The sequence below is a fragment of the Macrotis lagotis genome, chromosome X (assembly GCF_037893015.1).
Source record: "Macrotis lagotis isolate mMagLag1 chromosome X, bilby.v1.9.chrom.fasta, whole genome shotgun sequence".
NCBI lineage: Eukaryota > Metazoa > Chordata > Mammalia > Peramelemorphia > Peramelidae > Macrotis > Macrotis lagotis.
This window is the reverse complement of record NC_133666.1, coordinates 403,915,298-403,936,604: the sequence shown is the minus strand read 5'-3', so window position 1 is coordinate 403,936,604 and position 21,307 is coordinate 403,915,298. Positions and strand designations below refer to the sequence as shown.

Genomic DNA, 21,307 nt, shown 5'->3' with positions numbered 1-21,307 from the left:
TCATGGAATCACTGAGTTTGAATGTTAAGAGATCTCTATGGCAATCTAGCATGACCCAGATATGATGCCTTCCTGGCAAATGGTTGTCCAGCCCCTGTGTAAAAATCCACAAGGATGGGGAGCCTACCACCACTTGAGGCAGGACATCGCACTTGTTATAGCCAACTCAAATGGTTAGCAGGTTTTTCCTGAAATCAAGCTTAAATAAAATTCTAAGCAACTTCCACCCATGGCTCCAAATTTTCCTCTCTGGGATCAAATAGAAAAAGTTAATATATTTCCTCCGCATGACAATTGTTCAAATTTTTGAACACAGCTGTCATTCCCTTCTCCATGCTAAACATGTCCAGACCCCTCCCACTATCCTCATATCACATGGATTTGGGACTTTTCACTATGCTGTTCCTCTCATCTGGAATATAGTACTCCAGGAGATCTGAGGGACTGTGACCCACCTATTCCTACAAGGTATGTCTTTCTTAATGTAGCTCAAGATCAGATTCACTTTTTTGGCTATCATCTACCACTGAAACTCCCCAAAGCTTTTTCAGAACAACTGCTGTATGTTCATGTCTCCCTCATCTTATATTTGTGAAGCTGACTTTTTGTTGTTATTATTCCCCAGTGGAAGATTTTTTATCTGTATTGAATTTTTCCCTGTTGAATTTTATTAGATTCAGCCCAATATTCTAATCTGTCCAGATCCTTTGGGAATCTTGACTGTCATCTACTCTATTAGCTATCCCTGTCATCTGCCAATCTGGAAAACATCATCTATATCTTTATCTCAGTTACTAATAAAAGATGTTAACCAGCACAGGGTCAAACACAGATAGATGGCCTGGGCTACTCCACTGGAGACCTCATGCCACATTGACAGTGAACCATGAAAACCTACTCCTTGAGTCCAGTAATCCAACCAGTCCTGAATCAATCTAATTTTATTTTAAGATTTCCAAATCATTTTATATTTATTACTTCATGTGATCCTATAACAACCCTATAAAGTAGGTACTATCATTATTCTTATTTTATAGACTAGGAACTCAGGTTAATTGACTTGTCTGGTATCACCCAGCTCAGTAAATGTCTGAGATGAAATCTAACCTCAAGTCTTCCTGACTCCAAATTCAGGGTTCCATCCCACCACATTGCATTGCCAGTGACATTTAAAATGATTGGCCAATCACACTGGAAACAAATCTGAATTTGTGTTAAAGGGTTTAAGACTCCTGGCATATGTTCCACAAGATCAAAGACAGCCTCGCATACATTTTATAGCTTCAAAAAACAAACAAAAAAGCTTGGGGCAACTAGGTGGGCAGCTAGGAGGTACAGTAGATAGAGCACCGGCCCTGGAGTCAGGAGTACCTGAGTTCAAATCTGGCCTCAAACACTTAAAATTACCTAACTGGTTGGCCTTGGGCAAGCCACTTAACCCCATTGCCTTGCAAAGAAAAAAAGAAAAAAACTTGGAAAACTAGTAGATGCCTACAGATTGAGGAATGATTAAGCAAATTGTGGTACATAAATATAATGGAATGTCACTGTGCCTTAAGAATTTGATGAATATGAATAATATAAAGAATGCCGAGGCTTATATGAATTGATAAAAAATAAAGCAAGGAGAATCAATAATGAATAATGCACACTATAACTACATCAATGTAATAAATAAATGTGCATATGGGTGTACACACATACCACCTGAATGTGGAGACAAAGCTTGGTCTCCCTTCTTTTGTGAGTTGGGATCTACGGATATGGAACATTACTACACCATCCCATTCTGTCAATTTTGCTGAACTGCTTTCCCCCCCCTTTCTTATCTTTTCAAAAAGGATGACTTTCTGGGGATATGGAGGGGGGGAGGCTATATGTGGAAATGAAGATAATTAATACACAATTTAAAAAATAAATTGGGTTTCTAACTGTTTAGGAAGAAGAAAAGCTTCTAAGAAGGAGGACAAAATCATATAGCTTTGTTTAGTAATGCCTGGAGAATGTCACCCAAATGGAAAGGGGAAAGATAAAGATTAATACTAGCCTAGAAAAAAAATACAAAGCTCTAACACACTTTGGGCAATGGCTTTAAGCTCTGGCTACTTCACTCCCCCTTGTCCTTCAAAAGTACAAAGTGATGGCCAGTTTGACCACCCAAGGTGTGAAAGCAAGCAGGAAATCTTCACAGTTGCTATGCATACATATTTCTCCTGGGCTTGGGGGATGGGGGGGCTAAGGAATGGGTAGGAAGTTCCATATGTGACTCTTGATTATTTTGTAACAGGACTTATTGTGCCTTGTCTTAGTTGGGCTTTTATGGTTAATGCCCCTTTTTCAATCCCATCTCTTATCAAACCAGTCCCAGGAAGATCTGATGAGGAGGAAAAGAGAAAGGAGACTTTAAAATTACAAGCAAAAAAATATAAAAGAATATCTTTTCATATGCTAGAGAAACTCATCTAGGAGAAACATATGGAAGGAAGGATGTCTGTATAGAAGGAGTTGAAGTCATTACAAATTCATGTTATCTAATCTCACTGCTGCACAGAAATTCTTTAGTTCATCTCTAATTGATTCCCAATCATTCTCTTCACAGATTTTTCCAAACATACTTTTCTATCTCAACCCTACCTAAAAGTAACCTTCCCACCAAAAGATTCTTATGACCTGGATTCTTATTTTATACTGAGATTAAAGCATCTTTATCACTCTAAAATCTTATCTTTCAAACCTCAAACTTCTCTATACCTTTACCCATCCCCCAGTCTCAAAGGACAAAGTGGCTCTTCATTTGGTCAGAGTGGAGCCCTCCCTTTGTCCTTGATCCTATCTCCTCTGATCAATCATTCTCCTTATAATCCATCTCTACCTACTGACTTGTTTGTATCCTGATGTTTATAAACATGCTCAGCTTTCCCCATCCTTAACCCCTCCCTAATTCTCCCCCTCAACAACCATCCTCCAGCCCCTTCCCTTGATCATGCCTTGTCAAGTTATCGCATCCTATATTTCTCTCCTTTTCACTAGTAAACTGCTAGAAAAAGTCATCTACATTCAATGGCTCTACTTCCTTCACCTCTTGTGACCACCCTCAAACCTACAATTTGCCTGAAACTTCTTTCTCAAAGGTTACCAATAGTCTCTCAATGGTTAAATCCAATTATTTTTTTTTGGCTGTCATCTTCCTTGACTTTTTGCAGCATTCAATGCTCTTCTTGTTTATGTTTTCTATCCTTGGTTTCTATGACATTCCTCTGTCTTGCCTCAATTCTACATTTTGGTATCCTTCATTGGTTTTGAATTTAAGTCGAGTCAGCAAGCATTTATTTCACACCTAGTTTGTGTCAGACCCTGTGATAAGTGGTAGGAATACAAAGAAAGGCAAACACAGTCTCTGCTCTGAAGGAACCCAAGAAAGTCTGATGAGGTAGGACAACATGCAGACAACTATGTGCAAACAAGCTCCATATAGGATAAATAAGAGATAACCAAAAAAAAAACCAAACACTAAGATAGAGGGGGATTAGAAAAAGCTTCTTGCAGAAGGTAGGATTAGACTTAGAAGAATCTAGGGAAGAAAATTTATGAAAATGACCAGAGTTGGGAGATGGAATATCTTGTTCAAGGCTAACAAAGAAGCTAGTGATACTAGATCTTAGAATATGCCAAGGGTAAGAAAGATTAAGAAGACTAAGAAGGCAGGAAGGAGTCGGTTATGAGGGATTTTAAAAACTTCAGAATCAAATATAAAAAGAGGAATTTATTTTTTTTCTCTGGAGGTAATAGGGAGTCACTGGAGTTTCTTAGGTAGAGGTAGGGGTGGCGATATGATCAGACCTGTATTTTTGGAACTGACAGCTAAGTGAAGAATGGATTAGAGTAGGAAGATTAGAGTCAGAAAGTGTGCCAGCACTAGGATAGCAACAGTGTCAAAAAAAAGAAGAGATATACAAGAAGGGAGAGGTGATAGAATTTGGCAGTTGATTGGGATGAGGAGAGGATAGTGTTAGAAAAAGTGAAGAGTTGAAGTTGACATCTAGTTTGCAAGCCTGGGTGACTGGGAGGATAGTTGATACAGTTGATAGCACAAGGAAAGTTAGGAAGAGGGGAGGGTTTGAGAGAAAAGATGAGTTCAATTTTGGTTTACCATCTTCAGTTTTTAAAAGTTTTCTTTTGTATTATGTATCATGTATTTGTATTATGCACTTTTCCTCTAATGTTTTGGATTTGATTCTTTCATAATATGATTAATATGAATCTATGTTTAGCATGGTTATACATAAATAGCTTATATTATATTGTTCTTGGGGGGGAGGAAGGGAGAAAAATGTAAAACTCAAAACCTTGCCAAAAAAATGATTGTTGGAAACAACAGTTGCATATAGTTGGGGAAAATAAATAAATGTGAGGTTTTTTTTTTTAAAAAAAAGATGTCTATGAAATATCCAGTTCTAGATATCTGATAGACAATTGGAGATGCAAGAGTGGACTGGAGGTAAGACATATCCTTAAAACTTCTGTCCTAGTCACTCAGCTCTCTATTCCCTGCCTTGGTTGTCTCATCCAATTCCAAAGAGTTCAACAATCACTTTCATACAGATGATTCCCAAATCTATATCTAACATTATTCTTCCTCTTCAATTACAGGCTTATATCAATTATCTACTCCTATATCACCACCAGCATGTTTCAGTGGTATCTCAAACTCAACTTGGCCCCAAGTTGAATTCATTATCCAATCCTACCCCATTCTCCCAAGTTCCTTATTTCTTCTGAGGCCACCCACCATCATTATTCTTGGATCTCAGGCTCAAAACTCCTTTATTCTTCCTTCTTTCTCTCATTTCCCTTTTCCTCCCCCCAAGTCACTTAATGTCTAGGACCCATTGATTTTATCCTAATAAAATCTCTTATGAAAGTATAGCGGCTAGAGAGCAGTGCTAAGAGTCAGGAAGACTCTACCTCTGACACATACTAGTTGTGTAACTCTGAGCAAGACATTTAACCCTAGTAACTCTCTAGGACCTTAAATTTCAGAGATGGTACCAATCTCTGTGGGTAGGAGGATCTACACTCAAAGTTCCTAAAATCAATGAAATCACAGATCTGAATTTTTTTTTAAAAAAAAAGACTGTAACATCTACTCTCTCAATTTCATAACTTCTTACCCAGGCCATTGGATTAACCTCTAAAAATGATCTCTGTCCCTTTAGTCCCACATTCTCTAAGTCATTTTTCCTGAACCAGCTGCCAAAACAATTTTTCTAATTTCCCAATTGACCATATTATTCTCTTACTAAGACTCCCCATCAGTGTCTCTCCAACACCTCTGGAATGAAATGCACACTCTGTAGTTGGACATTTTTGAAAGGATTACTAGACTAGTAAATCAGGAAACTACTGTAGATATAATTCACCAAAGCTTTTAATGAAGCATTTGACTAGATCTCTATGCTATTTTGGTCAGAAAGACAGAGAAATAAATGTAGGTTATATAATAGTATATAAGAGGGTTGAGAATTAGTTGATTGTCTGATTCAAAATAGTAATCATTAGTTTTTAGGGGGTTTTTTGTGCAAGGCAATGGGGTTAAGTGGCTTGCCCAAGGCCACACAGCTAGGTAATTATTAAGTGTCTGAGGCCAGATTTGAACTCAGGTACTCCTGACTCCAGGGCCGGTGCTCTATCCACTGCACCACCCAGCTTCCCCCATAATCATTAGTTTTAAGAAATGGAAGGAAATCTTCATTCTGGGGTCCCAGGTATGTGCTTGACTCTTTGATAGTTTAAAAGTTTTTGTTAATGATTTTTATAAAAAAGTAAGGGTGGCCTCAAAATCACCTCATCCATATCTGCCTTAATAATTTAACTGAGAAATGTCTCAATCAAATCAGAACAGACTTTAGATTGCATACAAATGGTCCTTGACATTGCATAAGAATTGTATATATGTTCAGATAGGCTTGTACAAAGAGGTAACTTGGCCATGCCTCAGGGATCATTTATCAATCATCAAAGGAATCAAGAAATGATAGAACTCCAAAAATCAGAGTATGTGGATTTCCAGGACACTTCTGAAAAGGAACCACCTAAGAAGGAGATGCCAAAACCAGGTCTCTGCTCTCTTCCCATCTCATCAGCTTTAAAGTGAATATTGGGCTTTCTTATCTTCCCATAAACATCCTAGTGTACTTCCCTTGAACAGTAGCAGCCAGCAGCTGCCATTGGAGACCTAAATACATCTTGAGACCACCTGACTGTAGTGTCCACATCAAAAGCCAATAACAGATGGGACTCACTACTTTATAAGAAGCTTAGTAAGGAGAATCTATAAGGTCTAAAGGGAAACTTCTCCAACACCTCATGAAAGGAAGAAAAGGACATCTAGTGGGAACCATGAGTTTTCCCTTGGTTAATTTGCTCTCAGCTTGAGACCTTTATCCCCAGGTCTCTGTTTGAGAGTGTGTGTCACAAATGGTGAAGAAATGGCAGAAGAAAGGTGGTATACTAATTGTTCTTATTGTATCACTTTAGCAAACATCCCTTTCTAAAAAGTTCATTAAGATTTGAAAACTAAATAAAGATTTTCCACTGATAATATTGAAGAGAAACACACCAGTGGGAACTTGAGCCAATGGCATTACAAAATCCCCCATGACTTCTCAAAAGTATACCTAAACCCTGATGGAAAGATGTAGCCAACCCAGATAGATGTACCTGATTTCTCTGAGTGTGGGAATTATGATGAGGATGCCTCAGCCTTTACATGGACTACATTTGGGCCTTATCTTGAAGAAAAGATGGGTTTGTTTTTGTGAAGACCCTCTTGAAAACATTCTTCATCAGGGGTTTTTGGTTTTGGATGCCATAATTTTCAAGATCCAGTAAAGAAAGACTGATACTTTTTTCCCCTCTCTTATCTTGTTTTTAATTAACTTTTTTCAAATGAAGATCTTCCTTCTCTTTCTATCTCTCACCTTTATTATCCTGCATTAAGAAAGCAATAGAAACAAAATCCCTATCATAAACATGTATAGTTAAGAATCAAGTTCCATATTGACCGTATCAAAATAAAAAGTTTCTATCTGCACTCAGAGTCTATTATCTCTGTAGCAGAAAGTGAAAAGTGTGTTTCATCATGAGTACATGTTGGGTCATTGGGCAGAATTCTTAAGACTTTCAAAGCTGTTTTTCTTTCTGAAATTGTTTTTGCATAAATTCTTCAAAATGAATGAATGAAAAGGCATTTATTAAGGGCTTACTGTATTTCAGGTACTATGTTATGCACTGGTGATGCAAATAGAAAAACAGAAAGTCCCTGCTGTCAGGAAGTTCAAATTTCAATGGGAGAGACAGCACTTTGAGGAGGGTGCAGTTATAAGATGGATGATAATGTCTCTAAAACCATAAACCATATGTTCCTAAAATTTAACCATTTAATGGTGCCAAAGATTGCAATTTTGAGATATTTCTTTTCTGAATCTCGAGTAGCTGTGACTTGTCTAGTCACATAGCCACAAGATGATTCCCTGGATGATGGCTTCAGAGATCAGGCTAGAAAGGGGTCAGTGCCTCTCTAGGACTTTGGGTCCAGGGATATCCCCATGTGTATCCTCTATATTCTTCTTAGTTCATTTTTATACATGTTTGTTCAGTCATTCCCCAATTGTTGATATCCCCTCAGTTTCTAATTCTTTACTACCACAAAAAAGAGCTGCTATGAATATTTTTTTATTAAAGATTTTATTTATTTTTTTACAATCTTCCCCTAGTCTTACTCCCCGCCCCCAGAAGACAATCTGCCAGTCTTTATATTGCTTCCATGGTATACATTGATCCAAATTGAATGTGATGAGAGAGAAATCATATCCTTAAGGAAGAAACATAGAGTAAAAGGGATAGCAAGATCAGACAATAAGATAACAGTTTTTTTTCTGAATTTAAGGTAATAGTCCTTGGTCTTTGTTTAAACTCCACAGTTGTTTCTCTGGATACAGATGGTATTCTCCATTGCAGACAGCCCCAAATTGTCTCTGATTGTTGCACAGATGGAATGAGGGAATCCATCAAAGTTGATCATTGTCCCCATGTTGCTGTTAGGGTGTTAGGTTCTGCTGTTAGGTTCTGCTGATCTCCCTCAGCATCAGTTCATGCAAATCCCTCCAGGCTTCCCTGAATTCCCATCCCTCCTGCTAAGCCATTCCCCAGTTGAAGCACATGTACTTAAGTTCCAATTCTTTGCCACCACAAACAGGGCTGCTATGAATATTTTTGTACAAGTGATGTGTTTACCCTTTTTCATCAACAAATATTTTTGTATACGTGGGTCCTTTTCCACTTTTTAAAATCTCTTTGGGCTATAGACTAGTGGTATCTCTACATCAAAGGATTTGCATAGCTTATTAAGTTTTGGAACATAATTCCAAATTGCTTTCTAGAATGGCTATAGAACTTCATAGATCCACCAAAGTATGTTTTCTTACCAATTTAAATATCCATAAACTGTGAATTAAAATACATGTTTTCCCATAACCCTTCCAGAATTTGTCATTTTCCTTCTTTGTCAATCTGCTATGGGAATGAGGTGGAGCTTGAGGGTTATTTTAACTTTGCATTACCCTGTTTAGTAGGGCTTTTTTATATGGTTATTGATAGCATGGATTTCTTCCTCTGAAAATTCCCTGTTTTCATATCCTTTGACTTTATCAATTTTGGGGGATGATATTTATTATTATGAATTGGAATCATTTCCTTATATTTCTTACAGATGAGATCTTTATCAGAGAAATTGACTTGCAAAGATTCTTTCTCCAATTTATCTTCTGTTTATCTTCTAATTTCAGCTGCATTAGTTTATTTTGTGCAAAAATTTTTTAAAATTTATATAATCAAAATTATCCATTTCACATTTTTGTGAACTTCTCTATTTCTAATTTGATGATAAATTCTCCCCATATTAAAAGATCTGCTAAGTAATTCCTTCCTTGGTCTTCTAATTTGTTTACAATGTCACTTTTTATGACCAAGGCATGTATCCATTTGGAGTTTCCCTTAGTTATACCATGTGAGATGCTGTTCTAAACCTGATTTCTGTTAGATGCTTTCTAGTATTCTCAGGAGATTTTGTTGAAAACTAAGTTCTTGCCCCAAAAGCTAGAATCTTTGGGTTTATCAAATGCTAGACTACTATGCTCCCTCTCTTTATTATTTTAGACAGTAATTAAACAGTCCTCAGTTTTCCAAGTGTTTCCTCGAAAAATCGAACCACTTCCTTTTGAAATGCTTGTTGCTGACTTTTATATTTATCAGTGCGTTAAATTTTTAAATACTGATGCTTGCTGCATAACTCAATCTTGTACAAGTATTGATGCTGACATTGAGAAGGAAGACTTGGCTTTCTTTTCCTTACATTTTTCTATCTTTTATTGTTTTTAGGGTTGGTTGATAAGATACAAAATTATCTTAATGGACTAGAACCAATAACAATGTTAAATTTAATAGTGATAAATGTAAAATATCACATTTGGATTCAAAAAATCAATTTCACAAGTAAAATTTGCATATATGTATGCATGTGTGTTTATGTGTATATTCTAGTTCATATAGGTATCTAAAGTTAAAGAGCAGGTTGTTTGAAATATATCTGTGAATTTTGTTGAACTGAAAACAGTAGTAATTATAAAGTAGAAGTCAATAAAGCTAATACTTTCTGGACTAAGAAAAACATATTGATTATGATTAACTGTTCGGACATAGTTTGCCCTAGTAAACCACATTTGGAGTATTTTAGTCACTTTTTAACTCATTTTAAGAGATATTGATTAGCTGGAGGTCAATTCATATAATCAGTCATAAAGCATTTTTAAGGGCTTATTTAGGGCCAACTATGCTAAGCATTAAGGATACAAAGAAAGGTAAAATTGGTATCTGACCTCAAAGAGATTACATTCTTTACAATGGGGGGAAGTAACAGAAAGAACCAGTTATCTAATGGAGAGAGAGAGAGAGAGAGAGAGAGAGAGAGAGAGAGAGAGAGAGAGAGTTGGGGGGGAAGGAGAATTTGAACTTTGACTTAAAGCAAACGAGGGAAGCTAAGAGGTAGAGGTGAGGAGGGAGAGCATTCCATTTATTGAGGCTAACTAGAGCAAAGGCACAAAGACAGATATGGAGATTTGTGTAGGAGTAGCAAGTAGACCAGAGTAACTAAATTGTAGAACACTTGGCCAGGAATAACATATGAAGCATGAAAAGGTAAAAAGAGGCTTGATGGTAAAAACAAAAAATAACTATTAAACAGAAGACTTTATAGTTCATGCTAGGGACAATAGAAGATCACTGGATTTTAAAGTAGGTGAAATGGTCCCATCAGTACTTTAGGAAAATCACTGTGTCACTAATGGAGCTATAGATTGGAGTACACAAAAACCAATTAAAAGCCTCTTCCCAGTTCTTTTCTCACCAATAACACTGCACTAACTCCCCTTTATGTATTGCCTTCTATTACAACATAAGCTTCTTGAGGGTAAGAGCTGTCTTCCTTGCTTGTATTTGGATTTTGTATTTATATTTTTTTTTCAGCTAGCAAAATTCTTCCTTCTCTCTCTTTTGTTCCACTTCCCACCTCTTCCAACAGAGAATGAAAGAAGAGCATATCCAGGAGACATGGAACATGGAACAAATGTCTGCATTGGTAATGGGGGGAAAAATTGCTCATTCTGCACTCTGAGTCCTTCCTTCATCTGTCTATCAGGAGTTGAGTAACATATTTCCTTACAAGTTCTCTGCAATTGTGATTGGTCATTATGCTGATTTGAGTCCTTAATTCTTTTAAAGTTGTTTTTACTATATTGTCATTGTATAAATTGTTTCTATTTTGTTCACTTTGCTTGGTAATTAGTTCATGGAAGACTCCCCCAGGTATTTCTAAAACTACACCCTTCATTTCTTATGGCATAATAATTATTATGCTATAATAACACTTCACACAACTTGTTCAATTGTTCCCCAATTTACAGGCACTCTTCCCCTAGTCTCCCATTCTTTACCAGCTCAAAAAAGGTTTTACATATTTTTGTACTTCCTTAGATTTTTTGGTTTGATTAGTTAGGACTAATCCCTTCTTTCATCTACCCTTTCTCTAATCTCTTCTTCTCCCCCCTTTCTCTTATTTCCCTACTAAGTGAAATGTAATTCTGTACCCAGTTGTGTGTGTGTGTTTTTCACTTATTTAATCAGTTCCAATGAGTTTCTAGTGTCAGCTGCTACTCCTCCACCCCCACCTCCTAATTTTTTGCACATCCAGATTGGTCAGATAATTTTCTCTAAACTGTTCTTTCATTTCCTTCCACCCTACCTAGAGTATTCCTCTCCCCCTATTTCCATTCTTTTCTAAAATGATCATGACATAACAGAACCACTCCTAGGTCTTGTCTAATTAGAATCCCTCTATGATCCCCGATAATAATAGGGTTCAAAGAGGACACGTATCATCTGCCCATATTTGAATTTAAGTAATTTTTTCTGATGATTGCTTGTTCATGTTTATCTATTAATGTTTCTCTTAACTCTTAAGCTTGAACTTCAAAGTTTCTACATAACTCTGGTCCTTTAACCAGGAATGTTCAGAAGTCCTCTATTTCTATTTCTGTACTCCTCCCCTCTCCAACCCTTTCACTCATCCTCTCAACGCCCAGTATTATACTCTGTTTCTGTCATTCTTGGTTGTAATCCTAAATCTTTTGCCTTCTGTAATATTATATTACAAGTTGTCTGCCCCTAATAAAGGTGACCACTAAATCAAATGTGATCCTGACTGTGGTTGCTTTATACTTGAATTTGAATTCTTCCTTTTTTTTTTTTTGTTGGTTTATTTATTTGGTTGGTTGGTTTTTCCCTTGACTTAGAAGTTCTAGATTTGGGTTGAGAGTTTTCATTTGGGAATTTCCTTAAAGAATGATCACTGGATTCTTTCTATTTTCACTTTCCTCTCTTGTTGTAAGAGATCATAGCAGTTTGTTTTTTAGTTTTAGCAAGGCAAATGGGGTTAAGTGGCTTGCCCAAGGCCACACAGCTAGGTAATTATTAAGTATCTGAGATCTGATTTGAACTCAGGTACTCCTGACTCCAGGGCTGGTGCTCTATCCACTGCGCCACCTAGCCACCCCAAGATCTCAGCAGTTTTAAGATTACTTAAAATATTCTTTGGGGTAGAAGCATTCAAGTAATTGAATGATTCTTATACTTTTTCTCCTTACTCTGTTTCTTAGGCAATGAGGTATTTTATGGTTTCTTCTATTTTTCTTTTCAAAATTTTTTGCTTGGTTTCACTATATCTTCTTGCTTTGCTGAGTCATTTGCTTCTTTTTGGAATTTATTGATTTATTTTTTGCTTTGCTCAAACAGGAAACACTTCCTGACTTCGGATTTGATATTAGGACTGTTGTTCCTGAGTCATGTCCCACTCTCCATGATCCCATTCTTGGCAAAAATACTGGAGTGGTTTGGCATTTCCTTCTCCAGCTCACTTTACATATGAGAAAACTGAGGCAAGTAGGGGTAAGTGACTGGCCCAGTATCTGAGGTCACATTTGAACTCAGGTCTTCCTGGTTCTAATCCCAGCTAGTGGGATTATTAAACAGTGGAATTATTAAAAAAGTCATCAACTTCACTGTCTCCTCTGGAACCATTTGGGTCCAGTGGTAAGATATAGACCAGGAGAACTGGAGATGACCCTAGATTCAGAGGGAGACCCTAGCCTATTTTTTTTTTTTTGTAATTTAGTCCTCAAAGAACCCTGGAAAGTTTCTTGGGTATTCCCAGGGATTCTCACTATTCTTTGAAAATCACTGCAACAGGATTACTAGTAATTCTCCAGATATAACCTGTGCTTTCCCATCTCCAGGTCTTTGCTCACACTCTCCTCTACACTTCAAATACTTCTCTCCCCTGCTCCCAGGTCCTACCCATCATTCAAATCTGAGCTTCATTGTTACCTCCTTTATGGAACTTTCCCAAATTTCCCTGGATGAAAATAAACTTGTCTTTCTTGGACTTCACATAAAACTTTGTACTTGGCCATTGTTCCTGGAAGTGTGTCAATCTGCTTTCCTATGACCCCATTGATATCCAGGAAAATTTAAGGACCAAAGTGCCCCACTTTAGCCAACTTGGGCTATTTCCTTCTATGATAATGTAAATTCCTGGAAGGCACTGCTTTTGTCACTGCTTTTGTAGGTGTAATATTTTAATATTTTACTTGGCACACGATTAGTACTTACAGTAATAAATGCTTATTCATTCACTCATTCATTCTTTTGCTCCAGTGTTCTGTATTATGGTAATTTGTATGTGTTTTGTATCATCTCTTTTAGATTATGAGCTCCTTGTGAGTACAGAATGTCTCATTTATCTTTCTATGAGACCAAACACATAGCCTAGTACAAGGATTGAAGGAAGGAATGAAGACTAATCTTTAGTTCTTAGTGACTTCTCTGGATACATGGAGGCCAACCACTCATCCCTCCCTCTCTTCAAGGGATCAGACCATCTTCTCTTCTTATGATCCATTTCCTAGATGACATCTTCTACACCTGCTCCTTCAAGTTCTCCTTTGGTTCTCTACCATCCAGTCAAAGTAGTCACATAATGCATTCCATCTCCAATCTATTGACTTTGCACTGAGCTTTCTAGGCCCAGAATTCACTCGCTTCTCACCTGTGATCCAGAAATCCTTCATTCCTTCAAGAGGCAGCTCAAACACATATTCTAATGGAGGCCATTTCTGTTCCTCCTTAACTGCTAAATTCCTCCCACCTTCCCAATAATTTGTATTATTTTTATATATCACATATATTTATATTTATATATACACACACACACATATGTTGACACACACACAAAATAAAATGCAAGCTCCTTTAGGATAGAGATTTGCTTTATTGTCATTTATATTTCCAGAAGCTAGCATAGTTCCTTCTACATAATGAGTATTTAATAAATATTTGATTGATTGCATGCTGAATTCTACTCTCATTCCTTTCCATGAATGATACTCCTTTTTCATCCAACTTGAATGCTCACTGTGTATCTGCCCATGTCAAATGACCTCTTTCATCCTCAATTTCCCCAGTATGTAAAATGGGGATGGTAACAGTACCAGTTTTACAATGTAACTATGAGGATCAAATGACTTACAATAGAAAAAATATAAGTGTTTTATAAACCTTAAATATTATTATTATTATTATTATTATTATTATTATTATTATCTGTAAGAGGAATAGATTGCCTTAGATTAGTTATGTCAAATTCAAATAGAAAGGGATCCCTGCAGACAGGTATTAACTTAGAAAACTACAAATAAATAGTATTTGTGTTTTATTGCATTTTTATTTATTTGTTAAACACTTCCCAATTACATTTTTTTTTAGGATTTTGCAAGGCAAAGGGGGTTAAGTGGCTTGCCCAAGGCCACACAACTAGGTAATTATTAAGTGTCTGAGGTCGGATTTGAACTCAGGTACTCCTGACTCCAGGGCCTGTGCTTTATCCACTGCCACCTAGCCGCCCCCCCAATTACATTTTAATCAGGTTCTTTTGCATGGCCCTCCCCACGAGTTTGATATTTCTGGCTTATCCAAAGTCCCTTTTAGCTCTCATCTATAATTTTATGACAGAGAATGTTGTGCAGGCATTATTTACATGATTTAATTTTTTATATTTGTATTTTAATAAAATCAATTCTATTTGAAGAAAATACAACCTATGAAAATAATTTGCATAGATGATTTTATGGAACACTTGAGAATTTTTTGGTTAAAAGAAGGGATATATAAAGTTTGGAAACCACTGTATTAAACTAACAGAGCTATTTAAAAAGACAATGACAGCAACAATTCTATGTTATAGACACAAAAAGTCACAAAGAATCAAGAAGTTTTATAGAAGACACATTGTTTGGAATTAGGGTAAATAATGGAATAAATGGAAATGGAATAAACCTATAAAATGGAATAAATGGAATAAATCTACAAAACCTATAAAAAGAAATAAAAATGGAAAAAATAATGGAATAAAAAAATGGAATAAACCTATAGAGAGGCCTTAAGATATAGTACATAGAGTATTGATATAGAAGTGAGTAAAACTTTGTGTTCAAAATGTCACTAACCAGAGTGTAACCCAGGACAAATCATTTAACCTGTGAGTATCTTGGGCAACTCTATAAGTTACAGAGAAGGCAGACCTACATTGGTTGAATGAGTTTCTCACTAAGAGCTCTTATATCAGTGACATTTACCAGCCTGGTCCCTAATTTGATTTTTCACTTCCGTTTGCATGCTCACTTTTAAAATGTTATTTATTTAAGCTCTTATTTCTATTTTTGTGCAACTTTACTTCTCATGAAACATTGAAATAAAATGAAGGAAAAGTTAACACATATGTGAACTCCCTCCAAACATGAAGCCCCAGGGACAGAATACTTGATTGTAAATTGACAGCAGCAGGCAAATAGGAGACCTGGACTACCTAGGGAGAGCAAGATGTCAGGCTATTAATGTCACCAATGGAAACCTGCACAACAAAGCCACAACTGCTAGCACAGTGGTACAGGTGCTTGCTGGGTGAAAGAGGGATTTCTAGACCCTTTCACCCTTAGATCTCACCAGATAGACAACCAATGTCATTGTTCAACTGCAGACATGGCAGATACATCCCTACTGGAGATAACTACCCTGAATCTAGGGGCCCTTCTTTACCTGAAGCTGAGAATATCCAACCTGACACCTTACTTAAGCCTGAAACTCCTGTCCATTGATTGATGCAAGCAAAGTAATTATCTGGTGTACTTGCTTTCCATCTGACCTTAAGCAAATCTCTTAACCTCTCTGAGCTATTTCTTCATCTATTAAATGAGGGGCTGAACTGGAGGCCCTCTGAAGTCACTTCCTGTTCTAAATTTTTGATCTTATGATGGGGCTGGGTCACAGAAAAATTTTCTTTTTGTAATTACAATATTTTCTCATTTTTTTCCTCTCTAGTCACTGACCAGAAAGTAGTCAAGATGTATAATGGATATTATTCCATTCCATTCCTACAATTTCTATTTGTATTCTTCCTTCCTTCCTTTCTTTTTTGAATTTGACGGTCAATTCTATTTTATTTTAAAAAATACCCCCTTTGCCCTTAGTTCCCCCCAAAAATAGTCTATTCAGGTCCAAGACAGTAATTATAGCAGACATTCCTCTAGCTGCTTAGCTATCTAGGAAAGAAGTACTTTTACATATTCTTAGGTTTGGAGATAATCATCAGGATACCATTGTTTGAGCAGGTGAATCCATGAAGTTGGTTGCCAAGTATACCCAACTGGGCTGTACATTGTGAGGTAATCCAAGCAACTCAATTCTACAGGTCCCAGGGGATAGCCTTTCTATCATTTCATAAATTTTATATTGTTTGTGCCTGCCTGGCAGAGCAAACCTTAGCTACAAGCAGTTTACTATATAGTTTTCAGTTGAAGCCTAGAGGATTTCTCTTGACACCAACCAACCAGTGTTAGTCTTCTTGGTTTAGCCAGTGACCTGCTCAGATAATACATTCCAACTCAGATAATCTCATTTTCCTGTTCATACTCCTAGAGGTTCAGACATTCTCTACTCAACTCAGTGGCTCTGCTGTGCACCAGAGAAGGAGAAAGTCATCATTCTGAAGTCCTGGGATGTTGAGTCTCTGCATCTCATCATCTGTTTAGGGTACCACATGGCAACTCCATGTGAATATCCCAGGCTGGGTCAGCCATTACCACTGCAGTCTTCCCCAAGAGGCTCATATCCAAGTAGTAGATATTACAACAGATTCATAGGGTAGAAAAAAATCAATCCACACTGGGGTTGGCACCAACATCTGGTGTAAGGGGCAGTTCTTGACTAGGGGGATGGTCTGAGCTGCCAGGGGCTCAGCATCTATGTAGACATCAATCTCATAATGTGCATACTTGCAAGTGTCCATGTGGAAGCAGATATCAAGGAAGGATCAGTCACTTAATGATTTATTTGTACATTAATTGATGATTAGCCTGAAATGCAACTTGTGGCCTTCATGCACTCCTCTTTGGTGCCAGTCACTGAACTTGTACCTGGGTCCATCTTCCTGAGCAGAACTTCTCCACAATGGGCTGTTCCTTAGTTGTTGGAATATTTTGCAGCTCCAAAATCTTCTGACTTACCTTCTTGTTCTATTGATTCTTGGTAGACCACTGATTCAAGAGACTCAATTCCTAAGTCTACATTGGAAGCAGAATGTTTCTATGATTTTTTGGCTCACTCTTTGACTGACCCTGAGGTTAAGTAGATCAATAAAATGTGGTACCTGTGGTGGAGTCTTGCTCTACCAGCCACTTTTGCCCTGTGCTAACCCCTACCACAACCCCAGGACTCTTTTTCTCTGCCACAGTCCTCATCATGACTGAGTGTTTGGAATAATCAGCATAGGGCACCAGGGTGGAGGTGGGCATCATCTTGTAGAAGGCCTTGTTTTACTTCAATCGACTCTGTGCTTTACACTTCTGTAGAAGGCTTTCTAACCTATCTCGTGTGCCAGGGGCAGCATCTAGCACTGAGATGCCAAAAGCAGATGGACACAGCCTCAGTGGGCAGTGTCAGTCCCAGAGTGTAAGAGCTTCTTTTCCAGTTTGGGGTCTATGGTGAGCCCTGGAGGTCTGAGATATTATTGAGTATAGGGCCACTTATGACAACTGTTATGGCCACAGACTATCACTATGAAAGGTTGGCCATAGCACTGCTTCTGGGTCTTGAGGACCAAGATGTCCTGAATCTGCTTCTATCACCTCTCCTGCAGACTCTCCCACAGTAAGCGAGCCTAAGCTGGACAGTAAGTCCAGTTTTTTTTTTTTTGTGGGTCTAGTCAGCACTCCCTGCATGGGATATCTTCATCTCTGCCTGCCCCAGGAAAAGGAGCAACAATGCTGCAACCACTCCTCTTCCTCTTCTCTGGCCGGGCCCCAAGTTCTCTTTATTTTCAAATAACTTGACCTCCATATTATCACCAGTAAGGAGTCTATACCTCCCCTGGTTATGTCTTTGTGTTGTGACTAGGTCTGTCTTTTTCCCCTTTTCATTTTTGCTCTTACTATTCTTTCTATCTGAGATGCCCTCAGCCAAACTCTAGTCCTGATCAGTCAACAGGAATTTATTAATCATTTATATAGTGCCAGGCACTACACTAAACAATGGGAATACAAATACAAGCACACACCAAAAAAGACAGTTCTTGCCATCAAGGAGCTTCCATTCTTTTTTTATTGATATTTTATTTTCCATATGCATATTATGAAAGTTCTTCAACATTCATCCATATGAATATGTATATTTTTAAGTTTCAAAATTTCCTTCCACCCTCCCTTCTCACCACCCTCCCCTCAGCAGTGAATAGTTAGGTTAATATTGTACATACACATTTTTGATAAACATGTTTACAGATTAGTCATTTTTGGTATGAGGATTTAGGATTAGGGGAAAGAGATACATAAGAGATATTTTTTAAAAACTGAATATAGTGTTCATCAGATTCAGAAGGCTTTTTGTTTTGCTTTGTTTTTCTTCCTCTGGATGGGGATAAATTGTCCATAGCGGGTCTAATATGGTTATTCTAGCTCTCTGAACTGCTGAGAGGAGCTGCTTCCATCAAGGTTGATTATCTCACAATGTTGTTGATGTGTACATTGTTCTTTTGGTCCTGTTCCCTTCGAAGGAGCTTACATTCTAATGTCACATGAAAGGGAGCAGAAGGGGAGGTGGGTGCTGTGGAGATCCTTTTGAGAGCATAGTGATCAAGTTCAGAGACTAGATGCAGAGCTAGGAAAAGAATGACCAGTGGCCATTTTGGGCCCTTCCTCAAAATGTAGCTTCTGGGAGAAACTTACCAATGGGAGAGGGGGATCAAAGCAGCACAAAGCTTTCCCGGGACAAGAAGGCAGCTGAGGCTTGGTGGCAAAGCCTAGAGAGGGAATGATGGCTGGTCTGGGGCTTCCTCAAAATGAAGGCTCCAGAAGGAACTTAGGGGGATATAACTCAATTCCAGGGTTCAAGGACATAAAGAGATGGCGAGCTACAACATGGCTGAGAGTGATCTACCTTTGATATTTCCTCTTTCATGAGATTTCCTCTGATTCTCACAATTGAAATGTTGGTATATCTCTGTACAATGTAAGTTAAAAAAGAAGCTAATCCCCTCCACTTATTACTTGCTGTAATCCTTTAAAGCAGTTGGCATACAGGCTGGCAGAGAACCACTATTTCAATACCTCAAGTGTCACATGCTAGAAATACAAATATCACAACTATTATTATTTTTAACAACAAAAATCCATTGCAAAGTAACCAACCTAATAATACCTTCCTAGTCCAAGTATTTAGTTAAGCTTCTTGAATTTCAGAAGCTGTCTCTTGCTAGGTCTATACTTGAGTCTTTTTCAGTTTGGTAGTACCTACCAGATGTCATAACATGTACATTTCGAGCCCAAGGTCACCTCCATGAAGTGATGAAGCATCAGTGTTACCTGAAAATTTGATGATTATGCTGTCTGTCTTTGCATAAATCATTAATAAAAATATTAAAATTACTAAGCCAAAAATATATGTCTACAGCAACTCTACTAGAGACTGGTTGGCATTGAACCATTAAAAACTTATTCTTTGAGTCTGACAATCAATATTTCAAAGAGGGAAGCTCCAAAGTAATGGAAAAACTGATGAACAAAGACTAACTATGAGACATATTCCTACTTTCTTATCTTTGCGAAATATTTGTGAGACTTGTCTATGTTCACATAAAGGGGGTGAATGATAAAATCATTCAGGCAAGCTATCGATTTTCTGTAGAAAACCAGACAGTCTTTTTGATTACAAAAATCATTAAATTCAACAGAAAAAAAACAACCACAGTCTTAAAGGCTTTCTTCAAATAAGGCATTTCATGTACATATGACAGCTATGACTATAGAACTGTTCAGTTTCCACTTGGTTTTTAAAAAAAGAGAGAGATAAATATAGAGACAAATTTTTATTAGGGGTATTTTCCAGGGTCATGGAAGTTATCTTTAGTAAAGTCCAAATAAAAGAAAGATTTTATGTTGAGATATTCTACAAATGCTCTTTGTTGTTATTACATTGACTACATTATATCCTACAACACCACGAAAATTCAATGAGCTTCTTTCTCACCCAGTCTAAGCTTACCTATCTAACCACAATAGAAAATTAAAGTAGATTTAAAATGAATATTGCATAGATTATGATAATAAACATTTATTACATGGCTCTGCTAAGAGCTGGGGAGACAAAGAAAGACAAAAGACAGTCCTTGCTCTCAAGGATATGTGTCTATTGGGGGAAGTAAAAACTATGTACAAACAGGATAAATATAGAAAGCTCACTGAATTAGTCCATTAACATTCCCCAGACTCCTTCTGGACCTCTTGTCCAGTAACCTTCTATATTTTGACAAAGGCTACATCTCTACAGTTTTCTCTTTTGAAAATTCATCCTCAAACCTCCATTTGGGGAAGCTCCCAACATGTTCATACCAAACCTGGTTTAGCCTATGATAATACAGAATCCTTCTGGATCTTTCCCTCATGAAGATATTTTTTCTCTTCTCCCAACTACAAGTTTTATGGTCCCTTTTAAATAGTCTTTTCCTATTGAAATGTATTTTCTTGAGGGGAGGAACTATATTTTTGCTTATATTTATATTCCTGGCACTTAGAACAGTAACTGGTACATAATAAATGCACAATAAAGATTCCATCTATCTTTTCAATCTAATACATATAACAAATAAGCACAGGTACTAGTTGAACAGTGAGGATATAGTGAGCAAAAACTCAGCTAAAAGAGAGGCAGTAAGAAGAGCATGACTAAAAGAAGAAAATGAAAACTAAACAAAACAAAATTAAAGTGAAAAAATGTAATGTATCCCAAGGAAGATTTATTTGGGTAGATGATTGACATATTGAAAGAAATTAAACAAGATAAGTAATGCTAAGAAAAAAGCACAAGATCAAATAAAAAAAGTTTAAAAAGTAGACATTTAGATGAAGAAATTAGGCAAGATGTAAGGAGATGAAAAACAAATAAGAAAAACTAATAAAGAAAATAATTGGGTTTTTTTGCAAGGCAAATGGGGTTAAGTAGCTTGCCCAAGGCCACACAGCTAGGTAATTATTGAGTGTCTGAGATTGGATTTGAACCCAGGTACTCCTGACTCCAAGGCCAGTGCTTTATC

The 21,307-nt window shown here is 37.2% G+C and overlaps 1 pseudogene; it reads right to left on the bottom strand.

The window, feature by feature from the left end:
• Positions 1–16,282: 16,282 nt before the first annotated feature.
• On the bottom strand, positions 16,283–17,942 carry LOC141499196 (N(6)-adenosine-methyltransferase catalytic subunit METTL3 pseudogene; annotated as a pseudogene).
• Between the last annotated feature and the right edge of the window lie 3,365 nt (positions 17,943–21,307).